Source organism: Alexandromys fortis, unplaced genomic scaffold, assembly GCF_014885135.2.
Source record: "Alexandromys fortis isolate MF-2015 unplaced genomic scaffold, M_Fortis_MF-2015_v1.1 scaffold_53, whole genome shotgun sequence".
NCBI classification, from domain to species: Eukaryota; Metazoa; Chordata; class Mammalia; order Rodentia; family Cricetidae; genus Alexandromys; species Alexandromys fortis.
The window spans coordinates 10,706,254-10,720,220 of record NW_026067939.1 but is presented as its reverse complement, the minus strand read 5'-3'; positions in this window follow the sequence as shown (position 1 = coordinate 10,720,220).

Genomic DNA, 13,967 nt, shown 5'->3' with positions numbered 1-13,967 from the left:
TACACACACACACACACACACACACACACACATATATATAAATAAATATAAATATTTAATTAATCATAGAAGAAAATAAAATGTAGCAGGAGGGATGAACATATTTAAGTTATTTTAAAAATAAATCATTAGTTTCCATCATTTGGTATGAAACTCTTTCTCCATCTTTTGCATGATTCTTAACTTTGTAGGTAGTTTGCAATATAGATGTCTAATTATATCTTGCTTGTTAGGTTCCATCATCGGTTGACATGAATATGCTTTGGTTATTTTTTTATATTTTATCACGTGCTTTGGCACAGGATGCTTACTTTAGTCAGACTACTTATCCTGACAAAAGCATCAATGTCAGTTCTGCAGCTTATTGCTGGGATAGCTTCAACTAGGATGCCGTGCGAAGTGACAGGGCGGAAAGAGATGCTGACTGATGACTCGCCTGTGGATAATAGATTGCTCTTCCCAGTATGCTGCTGCGGCTCTCATCTCTGAAAGCTCTTCTAAAGAGAAAAGAAAAAGTTCTTTTAGAATTCCACTAGATTATGTATATTTCAATCTTTGTAAAATGCAATGCCTGAATTATCTGTGGAGGATTAAACTGCCAGTTTTACTTTATTTGGGGACTTATTTTGCTATGCCATTTGGACCTGATATCAACTATCACCTGTAGAACCAGAAGCCAATGCTATCACGTGTTTATGAATATAATCTCTACTGTAAAAACAGTAAATATTCATGCCCTGTCTTATATTTATTTTACCAAAATACCAGGGAAAGAAACCATATACAGGTTATTAATGTGCCATCCATCACCGATACATAAGAGTCAGCTTTTTTGCACATGAGGTTATTGGTGTTATTATTTAAAAACCACCCCTCTTCATTATACCTAAGCATTAATGTCAAAATCCAGTAAAGATCGCAACTTAAGGGCTGTAGCTGTATTAAACAGATTAGTTCTGTCAACATAATCTTTATTTATTGTGTTAAAATAATTAATTTTAAATGAAAATAGCTTGCTTTTCCAAAGAGTATTATTAAAGGTAGCATTTATAATCTGTTCCTCTTATTTTGTATTTAATTATTTTTTTTCATTTTTTATATATCAACCATTTCCCCTCCCTCCTCTACTCTCGTTTCCCCTCCCCAGATTTCCATCTCCCTCCCTCCCTATCCACGCCTCCTCTTTCTCTATTCATAAAGGGGAAGGTTTCTTTTGGGCTTGAACAAAGCATGGAACACTAAGTTGCGGCAGGACTGATCTCCTCCACCTGCATAAAGTCTGGGCAAAGTAATCCAGCATGGGGAACAAGTTCTCAAAAGCCAGCTAAGTACCAGGCACAAATTCTAATCTCACAGCTAGGAAGTGTACAAACAGAACAAGCTGCACAGTTGTCACACAACTGTCTATTACTCAATATACTTGATTAAAGAAGTTGGAAATATATCCTATTTTTGTAAAAACATCTATTATTACATTTATTTATTACATTATCATTACTATTCCATTTATTACTTTATTATTTATTATTATATTTATAAAATAGTAATTTTGAAATATAATTCTAAACACATTTATAGTGAATTTACTTTAATAAATCCAAAAGTTAACTGTTCAAAATTACACCAGTGGAATGAATTCTGTCTCCTTCCTGGAGTCAAGAGTGAGTAGCAAGGCATCTAGCAACAACCAAGAGGAGATTGTGCCACTTGCAAAAGAGTTTCTTTAGTGTCATCCGGTTCTGCTCCGATCTTCTATCACCTTACCTTCTGCTGCGTACAAAATGAGAGGAGAACTGGAACTTTTAACTGAATGACATACTGGTCATCTTTATCTCACCCACTATGCTTACATCTAACCTTAGCTTGATACCCATAATACCAGTTACTTCTTTTCTCCAAGAAGAGTAACTCAAACTTCTATGTTTTTTTTTTTTTCTTTTGGCTTCCATACCCAAACCACTCTGACTTGCAAGCTCCCTCTTCTCAATCAAATTCAAACTGTGCAGTGCAGTGAGCTCTGACCCTCAAAGAGGGAAAGGGAAATAAAATACTACTTCATATGGATGTAGCAATTGTGTATTTACTCATTTGGTTCTCAATACTTTTACGATCCATGAGCATGGAGATATCCTTACTAGGTTGCTTCAAATGTCCTTACACCGGCAATACCTACACTGGTCTACTGAGGTGGAATTTTCCCTTATTCTTAAGAATCCGACCTCTTACTGATTGTAGATTTATTGATCATAACAGTGCTATAATATGTCACAGAAATGCCGTATTTTTCCATAATATGCCTTTCTGTACTACCTTGGTCATAAAAAGGTCACACAATAAATCATGCAACCTATTGATTCAAACATAACTCAATTAACAATGGCGGTTTCACAGTCACAGTCTGTTGGGAGCGGTGAACCCCCAGAACCTGAAACAACTTGTTTTTTCCCAATTTAAGTGCCTACAGCTGCTCTGAGCACGAGATCCTCAGGAGTTCCTGATGGCAGGAGAGTGGTTTCTGGTGCATTTGGCTGGGGCATGGCTATCTCTATATAAACTGCCCCTGAACACAATAAAGTGGGCATTCTTGGAGCGTCCCTGTATCAAGAATGACCCGTGTCTCTCTTTGTCTCTCTGTTTGTGAGTCTTTGTGTGTGCTTCAATCTCCAGCCCCTTGCCCAGTGGCACATAGAGCACAGACGGAGCGTGCTGTGCGGCAACAGTCATCCAGTTCTGTGCCCCGTAGAGACGTAAAAAGAAAAGTACTCTTTAGAATGACACATATAAAGTCACATGCTGCTGTCTGCACAACATGTGACCTGCCTTTGCTATGATTTGTGATTACCTTTATGGGTACCACGGTGTCTGTTTCAAGAGATGTGGTTTAGAGGACAATGTTTCTTTAGCCGGAGCCTGCTATGGAGACATGTTTTAATCCTGTCTCTTATTGGCACTTGAAAAGTAAATGGATTAGTTAATAACATGTTATAACTTCTGATATAGTTCTGACATTATCTGCAAAGTGTCCTTACTATCTTTGCTACTGTCTTAATATCAGTCATATCGAATGTATCTCACTTCAGAGAATATCTCGTGACATGTTCATAGTTGAGAGATCTGCAAAAGCTTTAGGACTCTCAGCAGATAGCATGTCCATAAGGCTTAACCCTGGCCCCAAGCATTCTCTTATTTTACTAGGGAAATTTCCTAAGCACGTACTGCCTGCTTAGACTGTGAACTTTGTGAGTTTTAGGAGTGGAATAGAGTGGTCTTCTACAGGAAAGCAGAAACTTAAGATTCCTTCAAGTTGTATGCATGAAAGCTGGCACAGTCACAAAGAAGAAGGGACAGATGCTCTCATTCCTCCTGGTCACAGACAATTGGTTCCTTTCATCCATGTTTATTGTTTTGGAGAAGAATATGTTTGCAGTCTCTTTCTAGGGAGTTTATTAATCCAATGTAAACATGATATATACATGCCTTTGAAGCTACTGTTGTCTGCTTAAGTTTTAAATAATATAGTTCTTCCTTATTCGGTACAAGCAAAATGTGCTAGTTAAATGTAGACTTAATTAGAAGCATACTGTATCTTTCAAGTCATAAATATTACCACCAATTTCTTCAACAACTCAAATAATTACTTGTATTTTGCATTCAGTTACTAAAGAACAGTTCAAGAGGGTTTTTAGTTAATGTTTCTCTTTCTTCTATAACAAAGTATTTAAGTTGTCAAAGGCAAGAGATCTAAAACTGCTTATTTGTTCTGTTTAAATGGCAAGAGTCTCACTATGAGAATAACTGTGCAACAGAAACTGATCAAAGATTTCATATGCATTGCAGAGTGTCCTGAATACAGAAGGATTAATTTAGGCAGTGTATAGCAGGGAAGTATAGGAGTTCTTTCTTGGGTATAGGTGGTTCATATTTTTTGCTTTATTGTTACCAAAACAATATGTTAACATATTTTATATTGTATTTAGAAAAGAATTATTTTAAAATAATTTCTTAGACAATTATCTTCATTTATAAAGACAACAGGGTCAATTAGCCACAGTGGTCATTGTGTGAAAAAACAGAGATTACCTTCTCGTCCATGCTCCATCTTTGCAAACTTTCTCACTTATTGTCTTTTTTTTTCCAAGACAGGGTTTCTCTGTGTAACATTTCTAGCTGTCCTGAAATTAACTCTTGTAGACCAGGCTGGCCTCAAACTCACAGAAATCTGCCTGCCTCTTCCTCTCGAATGCTGGGATTAAAGACGAGTCCCACCACTGCCCAGCCTATGATTTTGAATATATAAGAATAGACATCAATTAACCATCATCATTATAGAAACAATATATTTTGTTACGATGGGTTTGACTTCCCAGTCAGTTCTCCAACAGTATATTTTTCCACTTGGTATTAAAATATAGAGGTGTTTGAAATTCATATAGTATATAGCCAGCCTCTTGCTCAAGACTTTAAAATTCTCCTATGGGAATCAAATGTCAACCACAGGCTAAAGAATAATTTGTGGGTTTTTTTTTTTTTCGAGACAAGGTTTCTCTGTGGTTTTGGAGCCTGTCCTGGAACTAGCTCTTGTAGACCAGGCTGGTCTCGAACTCACAGAGATCCGCCTGCCTCTGCCTCCCGAGTGCTGGGATTAAAGGCGTGCGCCACCACCGCTCGGCATAATTTGTGTTTTGAGACTGTTTCGTAGCCACACAAATATTCTCAATTCAGGCCAGATGTACTCAAGGCATTATTACTATAACATTAAAGTTCAAATATATACCATGTCTGTATGTTTATATGCAAGATTAAGGACATGTACAGTGTGACCCTGTAACACTAAGACAGAATTAAAAACAAAGATATGTTAAAAGGGTTATTGCCCATCCTAATTGGTCAGGTTTATTTTTGATGCTACTGTTTGCTTGCTTTAAATAGTTATTAAATCCCTCCAGTGTTCAAGTGTAAGAGATGGTAGGGTATGGAGAAAATTCCGTATTGTCTTCAGTCAGAACTCATTTCATTTTGGAATATTGAGGTCTTCTTACTGGGAGATTCAGTGAGATGCTGGCTTCCAGAAATACACTTTGCCACGTATCAGAGGGATGAGGGGCAGTCTCTCAGGCTTCCCATCCTCTGGTCACCTCTGGTCCAGGGTGAAAGGACTGGAGCAGAACCTTTGTGGAATATGTCAGCCTGGACAAAGTCACTTGCAAAAGAGTCTGGATATACTCCTTTTGCTGTTGTATACACTGTTGATTCTTACATCAAGTTCTGCCGGAAGGGGGCCGTGCCTTAGAAACTAGAAAAGTTCTCTACATACAAAGTTGTACAAGTTCACGAAGCTCAAGTTAGCCCTAATAAAGAGCAAAGCAAGAAGTAAACCTGTCCCAATAGATATTTTACTTGGAAATTTTAGTTTCTGCTCTTTTTTATGATTTCTTTTTTTAGCATGTTGAATTTTTTATTGAAAACGTAATTTTCCTAGAGTACATTCTAACCAAGGCTTCTTCTCCTTCTACTCTATCCGAATATTTTCACATCCTTCTCTTCCAATTCCAAAATGCCTTTATCTCTATCTTTAGAAAAAAAATAGGCACATAAAACAAACAAATCAGAGTAAAGGGAAACAAATAACAATTAAAAAACAGCATAAACATATGCATTCACACATATCAACATCTACAGAGTCACACATAAACAGAACCCATATAAAATACAAAATTGGAAACCATAATGTACAACAATACAAAGGCCCAGATACAGAAATATGAGATAAAATATCTTCAAAATTACATTTGTGTTAGCTATCTATAGCTGTGTATTGGGCTTGCCTTTAAATGTGGTTTGTTTACCAGTGAGACCTTATTGGAGAAACTAAATTTTCCTTTATGAGTGGTTGTCAGTTGAAGAAAGCGTCTTGGTTAGGATTGGGATATCATGCCCACTGCCCCATTCAATGCTGGGACCATATCGAGCTGGAACCTGTGTGGGGCTTGTGCATTCTGTCACAGGCTCTGCAAGTTCCTATGTGCATTAGTCCAGTTGTACATGGAACATGCTGGTTCCTTGATGTCCTACATTCCCTCTGGTTCTTATCATCTTTCTGCCTTCTCTTCAGAATAGTTTCCTGAGCTTTGAGATGAAGGATTTTAAAAAAATATTACATTTATAAATGAGCTTTCCATTTATAAATAAGTGCCTCTCACTTTCTGCAGGTTGTCAAGTTGTGTGTCTGCATTAGCTCCCAGCTGTTCTTTGTAAAGAAGTAATTTGGCTTTTCCATTTTTCCCCTGATTAGCACATCTTCCAAATTATTTTCAATGTTTTTTTTTGCATAGTCTTAAATACAAAAGTCGTTGCATTTTTATTCTGAAAAGAAAAAACCCTTGTGACCAAAGAAATCCGAGACTCACTTGTGGAGTCCTTAATTTCCTTAATAACGAGTTAAAAATAGACTCAGAAGGAAGCTCAAAAGTAACTTTATTAGAGTTTGAGAGAGAAAAAAAAAAAACAGGCATTTTGTAAATCAGCAGTATTTATAAAAGAGGAATAAATTTTCCAGTTAGGATTCAAGAAAGCAGATAGCTGCATGGTGAAAAACCCAGGGGGATCTTCAGACAGAAAGAGTAAGGAGGGGGAATATTAAAGAAAGCAGGCATAAGTTTTGGTCAATCAATAGCAAAAGAAGGGAAAAGGAATCACACAGAAAATTGTGCAGCTATATGATAGAGTTTGAGGAGGATACATACATAATCTCATTGACATCATAAAGATTCCTGTAATCTCAATATATTTTCTTTTCTTTTCTTTTTTTTATTTTCGAGACAGGTTTTCTCTGTAGCTTTTTGGTTTTTGTCCTGGAACTAGCTCTTGTAGACCAAGCTGGCCTCGAACTCACAGAGATCCTCCTGCCTCTGCCTCCCGAGTGCTGGGATTAAAAGTGTGCGCCACCACTGCCCAGCTTTTTTTTTTTACCTTTTTTATTTTTTTTTAATCTCAATATATTTTCAAGTGACTTAATTTGCTTGAGGAATGGCTTTTTAGCCTAGTGATTGATTGACAGATCCAGTTCCACTAACCCTTATGAGAGGAGACACAAGTACCAAATGTTTTTGGAGCATATCAAAATATCATGTTTTCACTAGCGTCAGAAGCATTCCATTTCTTAGTTGGGTAGCTTGAGAAGTGGCAAAGCTGAGTTTTAGCTTACTATTACTACTAGGATAATGGAAGATGTGGCCCAAAGGCAGACATGAGGGAGAGGTCCATTCTCATTAGACTCCAATGCTACTAATCTGCCCTTAGCAGCATCAAAATAGATTAACATACCAATCATTTCCTTAAACAGTTTTATTACACCTATTGTTCTTTTCATCCTATAATCCTACCTAGAATAAAATGAATATTTTCTACAATTGCTAATAGAATTGCAAATTGTTTTACATATCTAAGTGAAATTGGTCGGCAGATCTTCAAATGAACATGGACTATTATTGTTTCCACTTCTCGGTCATGTTGCACTTAGATTTGGAATTATTTGTATACAAATGTTATCCTTGCATCATTCTTTAAACTGTCTCTTGAAAATATAACAACTTTAAGTAGTATTACATTAGATCTCTTGATATATGCCTTTCATATTTAGTTACTGTATATTAGTGATTAAAAATTGGTGCAGTAAAGTGGCAGGAGTAAAGAAAGCCATTCATTATGATTCCACAGTGAATTGGGATTCATGTTCAGGTCACATTCTTCGCCCCATTCCAGTTTCCTGCTCAATGGAATGAGTTTGGAATTTAGATACATTCTAGTAAAGTATCGGCCTCAAACAGCCATATTCCGTTGGTGATTTTTCAGCCCCTTTAGCTATTTGATTCACTTGTGAAAGTCAGAATTTTGATGTTTTTTCACAGTTGCTGTTTGCAGTAATTAAGGCAACTTTTTCATTCAAGACTAATATTTTCAATAGGTTTGTTGTGGTTTTATTTCTATGAGGTTAAATCTTTCCAAAGAGCACCATGCATGACCTTGAAGGCATATTTAAATTAGTGTGGATGTTGACTTGTTAGGCATGTGACATTGTCAAGTCTTGGAGAGTGCAATTAATTCACCTCTTTCTGCAGATGTGCAAGGTGTGAGAAAATGAGCTTGTTATTTGGCTGTGTATTTATTTTTTATTATTGTGCATTTGCATGTGCACCATATTCTTCTGTGTACAGGTATGGGGACTCTAGGGTGCTTGCCAAAGAGTTTCTATATGGGTATCAGAGATCGATGTTAGGATTTCATCTCTATCATTACTTGCCTTATTTTGAAATACCCTTCACTGCATCTGAAACTCACTATCACAGCTATACCAGTTGCCTGTCTAATGAGCCCCTGTGTTCCATGACTCTCTCTGTTCAGTAGTAGAGGGTGTTAGAGCTGCCAGCATGTGCCTCTGCCTAGCTTTGATGTTCTTATCTCTGGTCCCCATGCACAGCAATCTTTTATCTCCTGAGCAATCTTTCAAGGGAAAGCAAGTTTCTATTACCTCATCTGGCAGCATCATAGCACACATGGTGCAGTGCCATTCCTCTTGCATAAAGACACTCCCATAGGCACATGGTCCCCAGTCAAAACCGTCAGCAGCTAATATGGGAAAGCTGGTCTGATGTGGGATTTTTTTTCTCCTGTGAATAGCATTGGTGAATAAAGAAACTACCTTGGCCTGTTGATAGAGCACAACTTAGATAGGCGGGGAAGACTAAACTGAATTCTGGGAGAAGGAAGGTGGGGAAAAGGGAAACCATGGAGCCACTGCCGGAGACAGACATGCTGAAACTTTGCTGGTAGGCCACGACCTCGTGGTGATGCACAGATTAATGGAGATGGATTAAATTAAGATGTAACAGTTAGCTGATAAGAAGCTAGAGCTAATGGGCCAAGCAGTAATTTAAGTAATATAGTTTCTGTGTGATTATTTCAGGGCTGAACAGTTGGAAACCAACAAACAACCTCCTCACAACACTGGTCTGTTGAAGTGGATTGTATTAAACATTTCTAAGATGTTAGCTTCCAAATTGGAGTAATTACTATTGTCATGAGCAGCATAGTTGAGTTAATGTTTGTGATTTTTCACAAAGTATCATTGGGTTGTTCAACAAGATAGCTTGGTGTTTTTCCATTGGTGATGCTGCTGCCCAGTATTCTCTTTTGTTCTGTATGTGTTTAGAACTGATGTAATAAAGGCACCACTATGAACTGTCCCAGAGTAAATTTTCTGTCTCCTCTTTTACAAGTAGCCTTAACTGATCCAAGGTGTGTGTGTGGGGGGGGGGGGATGTCAGTGCTGATATTTTAGAGAAATAAGAAACAGGTGGGGGAATTCTAGACTCTTAATGATCATCCTAATGCTTTCCATCAATGTTTAATTAAAGGGCTTTTGAGGGTTGAGCCACTGAAAGACTGATGCTATCGTTAACGTTTCTTATAAAGTGTAAACATCTATTGACATGCTTCTGTCCTATAGAAAGGTTTTTATTAGCCCTTCACGACCATATGAAGGGGTTTCACTGTGAGTCCAAAGGTGGTAATGTTTGCCTTAGTTACTTTTCTATTGCTATGAAAAGAAACCATAGCCAAAACAACTTATAAAAGAAACTATTTAACTAGGGACTTGTTTACAGTTTTGAGGATGAGTCCATGCCCATCATGGCAGGCTGCATGGCAGCAGGCAGACAGTCCTCGTTCTGTAATGGATGCTAAGAGCTTAATTCTTGAGACATCAACACTAGGCATAGAGAAAAAGAGGAATACCATGTATTTTCGAACCACAAAGCACATGCTCAATGGCACACCTCCTCCAATAATATTTTCAAAGAGTTCCACAAAGGGATGTTGAATTTTGTCAAATGCTTTTTCAGCATCTAATGAAATGATCATATGGTTTTTTTTTTTCTTTCAGTTTATTTATATGATGGATTACATTGATAGATTTTCGTATGTTGAACCAGTCCTGCATCCCTGGGATGAAGCCTACTTGATCATAATGGATAATTTTTCTAATGTGTTCTTGGACTCGGTTTGCCATTATTTTATTGAGGATTTTCGCGTCGATGTTCATGAGTGAGATTGGCCTGTAACTCTCTTTCTTGGTTGCATCTTTGTGTGGTTTTGGTATCAGGGTAACTGTAGCTTCATAAAAGGAATTTGGCAATGACTTTTCTGTTTATATATTGGGAAATACCTTAAGGAGTATAGGTATTAGGACTTCTTGGAAGTTCTGGTAGAATTCTGCATTGAAACCGTCTGGACCTGGGCTTTTTTTTTTTTTGGTAGGAAGGTTTTTTATAACAACTTTTAATTCGTCGCGACTAACAGGTCTATTGAGATTGTTCACCTGGTCCAGGATAGCCAAACCAATCTTATACAATAAAGGTACTTCTGGAGGCATTACCATCCCTGACTTCAAACTCTATTACAGAGCTTCAGTATTAAAACCAGCTTGGTACTGGCATAAAAACAGAGAAGTCGACCAATGGAATAGAGTAGAAGACCCTGACTTTAACCCACAAACTTATGAACACCTGATTTTTGGTAAAGGAGCTAAAAGTATACACTGGAAGAAAGAAAGCATCTTCAAAAAATGGTGCTGGCAGAACTGGTTGTCAACCTGTAGAAGAAGGAAGTAGATCCATATCTATCGCCATGCACAAAACTTAAGTCCAAATGGATCAAAGACATCAATATCAGGCTGAACACACTGAACCTGATAGAAGAGAAAGTGGGATGTACCCTACAACAGATGGGCACAGGAGATCGCTTCCTATGTATATCCCCAGCAGCACAGACTTTAAGGACAACATTGAATAAATGGAACCTCCTGAAAATGAGAAGCTTCTGTAAAGCAAAGGACACTGTCACTAAGACAAAAAGGCAACCCTCTAACTGGGAGAAGATCTTCACCAACCCTACAACAGACAAAGGCCTGATCTCCAAAATATATAAAGACCTCAAGAAACTAGACTTTAAAAAGCTAATCAGCCCAATTAAAAAATGGGGCACTGAACTGAACAGAGAATTCTCAAAAGAAGAAATTCAAATGGCCAAAAGACACGTAAGGTCATGCTCATCCTCCTTGGTGATCAGGGAAATGCAAATCAAAACAACTTTGAGATACCATCTTACACCGGTCAGAATGGCTAAAATCAAAAACACCAATGATAGCTTTTGCTGGAGAGGTTGTGGAGGAAGGGGCACACTCATCCATTGCTGGTGGGAATGCAAACTTGTGCAACCACTTTGGAAATCAGTGTGGCGATTTCTCAGGGGAGGGAAATGGGAAACTGGGAGGAGGCGGTAATTTTTAAAATAAATAAATAAATAAAAATAAAAAAGAGTTCCACAAACTGTAGCACATGTACTCAAGTATATTAGTCTATTTAGGCCATCCTTATTCAATGAATCATATTATCCATGCTTAGAAATCCTCATTTATAGTTGTATTCCATTGTAAAAGGCTTTCTTTCATCTCTCCAGATATTTACAATTGGGCATCACAATTCATTGCCCTTGGTTTTTTGTTCAAAACAATGCAAATTAATCTGTTCATAAATATTTTTGCTTTGTGGTTGGATGTTTTGTATTCAAAACATGGTAGATGATTTAGCAACAAAGCAGTATTAAATAGATGCATTTTCTAATTGGGGCATGCGATCAACCAATCAACATATTACATGACTTGCTATTTCAGTTGCAAAATCATTAAAACTGTTGCTAAAACTATAAAATATTAGGGAAAGGTCTTGAAACCCAAAGCCATACAGTCCAATAATTCTAAGATGGGTTTTTCAAAATTCACCTTGCTATTTAAAGTAGCAATACTTTAACCTTTCTTCAAATGGTAGACAAAAGAAAACTTCACGCCATAGGGAAAACCATTCATTAACGCCCACAGTGCGGTCCTTAGGATATGAGGTTTGCACTATGGGATGAGCAGCCTGCACAGTGTCGCCAGGAACTCTCAAATCGTGAACTCATCTATTATTCAGTTATGAGGCTCCATGAGGAAATGGAACATTTTAGGATGATGATAAACTATACCAATCCATATTTAAATAATTCCTCTCGTACTGATTGAATTCCTTCCAAAGTGTCTCTTTCAGTATTCTTTCTTCCCAGGCATCCTAATTTCCTTCTTAAACAAAATTCAGCATTCATAATTTGTTCACTAAGTAACTGTCCTAGGCTTCAGTTTCCCATATTTTCTTAAATTTATTTTGAATGCAGGGGGGATATTTCTTCAGAGGGTCATCAACACTTGCAGCCTCATGTCTTGTTCTAATAGCCTTTACATTAAACTGTTCTCTTTTAGCAAAGGAAAGTATTTTAGGTTTAATTTGTACAAGTTTCATACCAACAAAGGACTTAGAAATTCTAGCATATACAGTAAACAAAATTTAATATCCACTCTCCTAATGGATAGCCATAGGTAGGAGATAAATTAGTTTTGTGTTTCTCCTGATATTCCTAGAACATTTGCAGCCTTTGAAGGGCTCGGAGATAATTGAGAGCGACTGTATTATTGGAATCACCGTTGGCCAGGAATTTCATGGTCTGATTTTGTACTGTCAGTTGGACCCAAGCCTCCTATGGGAAAGTCACACTAAACTTCAAAAGATAAAGGTTGTGTCTGTGAGCTTATAAATTAATTATCTGAATCATAATTCTCTTCCACTGAATCCACGCTTCCCCCCTCCCTTTCTTCCTCTGTGCAATCCTTTGGACAGTTCACTTCCCATCATCACTGTTCATTGAAATATGCATAGCCTTCTTCTCCCACGTAGTTTGATCCACTTCTCTTCATTTCCTAATCTGCAATGATGTGGCCAAAATATATACTATAGTCTTCCCTGTCTTTTTTCCCCTGAAATATATGGCCAATTTTCATGCACTGAGATGGGCTTATTTCTACAGTCCCTTCCAACCAGTGGAATTTTAGTATATCAGGTGTGTTAAGTCCTGTAAAGGTTTGGTTAACAATACTTATGTTTCCTGGATCCTGGGTCCTCCTTTGACAGTACATGTATTTGCAGTACACTTCAAAGTTTCCTTTAAAAAATTGTTGTGAATACACGTGTGGTTTGTGTTGTACTTCTTGCATGTTTTTTAAAATACTTGGCTTGACTGTCCCAATTCTTAGTTCTGCTTGGATGGACGGAACATAGTGATTTATGAATTATGGTGCTGTTTAGAGTCTAGTTATGTTCTACTAACAGAACACCTTCTATAGGAAGGGGGTTCTGCTCCTAGTCTTGGTGAGGAGCTGTATCTCCTCAATAACCATGCCTATTGTTGTTTTTTTTTTTGCTACTACTATTTAATAAAATATTTAAAAGGCTTGACTGTCTATGTGGATTGATAAATGATAAAAGTAGAAAAACATAGTCATTTTCTCTATGTTTCAGAATTGTAATATAGTTCAAATTGAAAAAAATGTGTGCAAACCTAGAATCATCCTATTGGCGGTTCATCCAAAGATGCAGCGGGATACTGTCATAGAAAGTATTTTGCTGCTCTAAATCAGAAACTTTTCAGTTGATTCTTAAACATCCTTTTCTCTTTCCACATGGTAGAGACAGCCCAGACCTGGAAATGCCTTCGTGCACTATGGCCTGGGGTGGTACAGCAGTTGGTAGTGCTTCAAGTTCAGCATGAATGGTTAGGGATGTAAAACATTGAAAAAAAAAAAGCTAATGTCTTTATTTTCTGTTTGTTCCTGACTTTAAATTATGAAATCTTGTCTTCCTTCCTCTGAAATATCATGTTAATACCTTCTCTTTTCAAATATTCATTATTTAATAGCATGATACCTTAAATATAATACACTTTATCCCATTTTTCTGAATTATAAAAATGAATTCAAACTATGGAATAACATGATGTTTAAAGCAATACCATATAACCACTTTTCCCTTCACTAGCATCTTGTT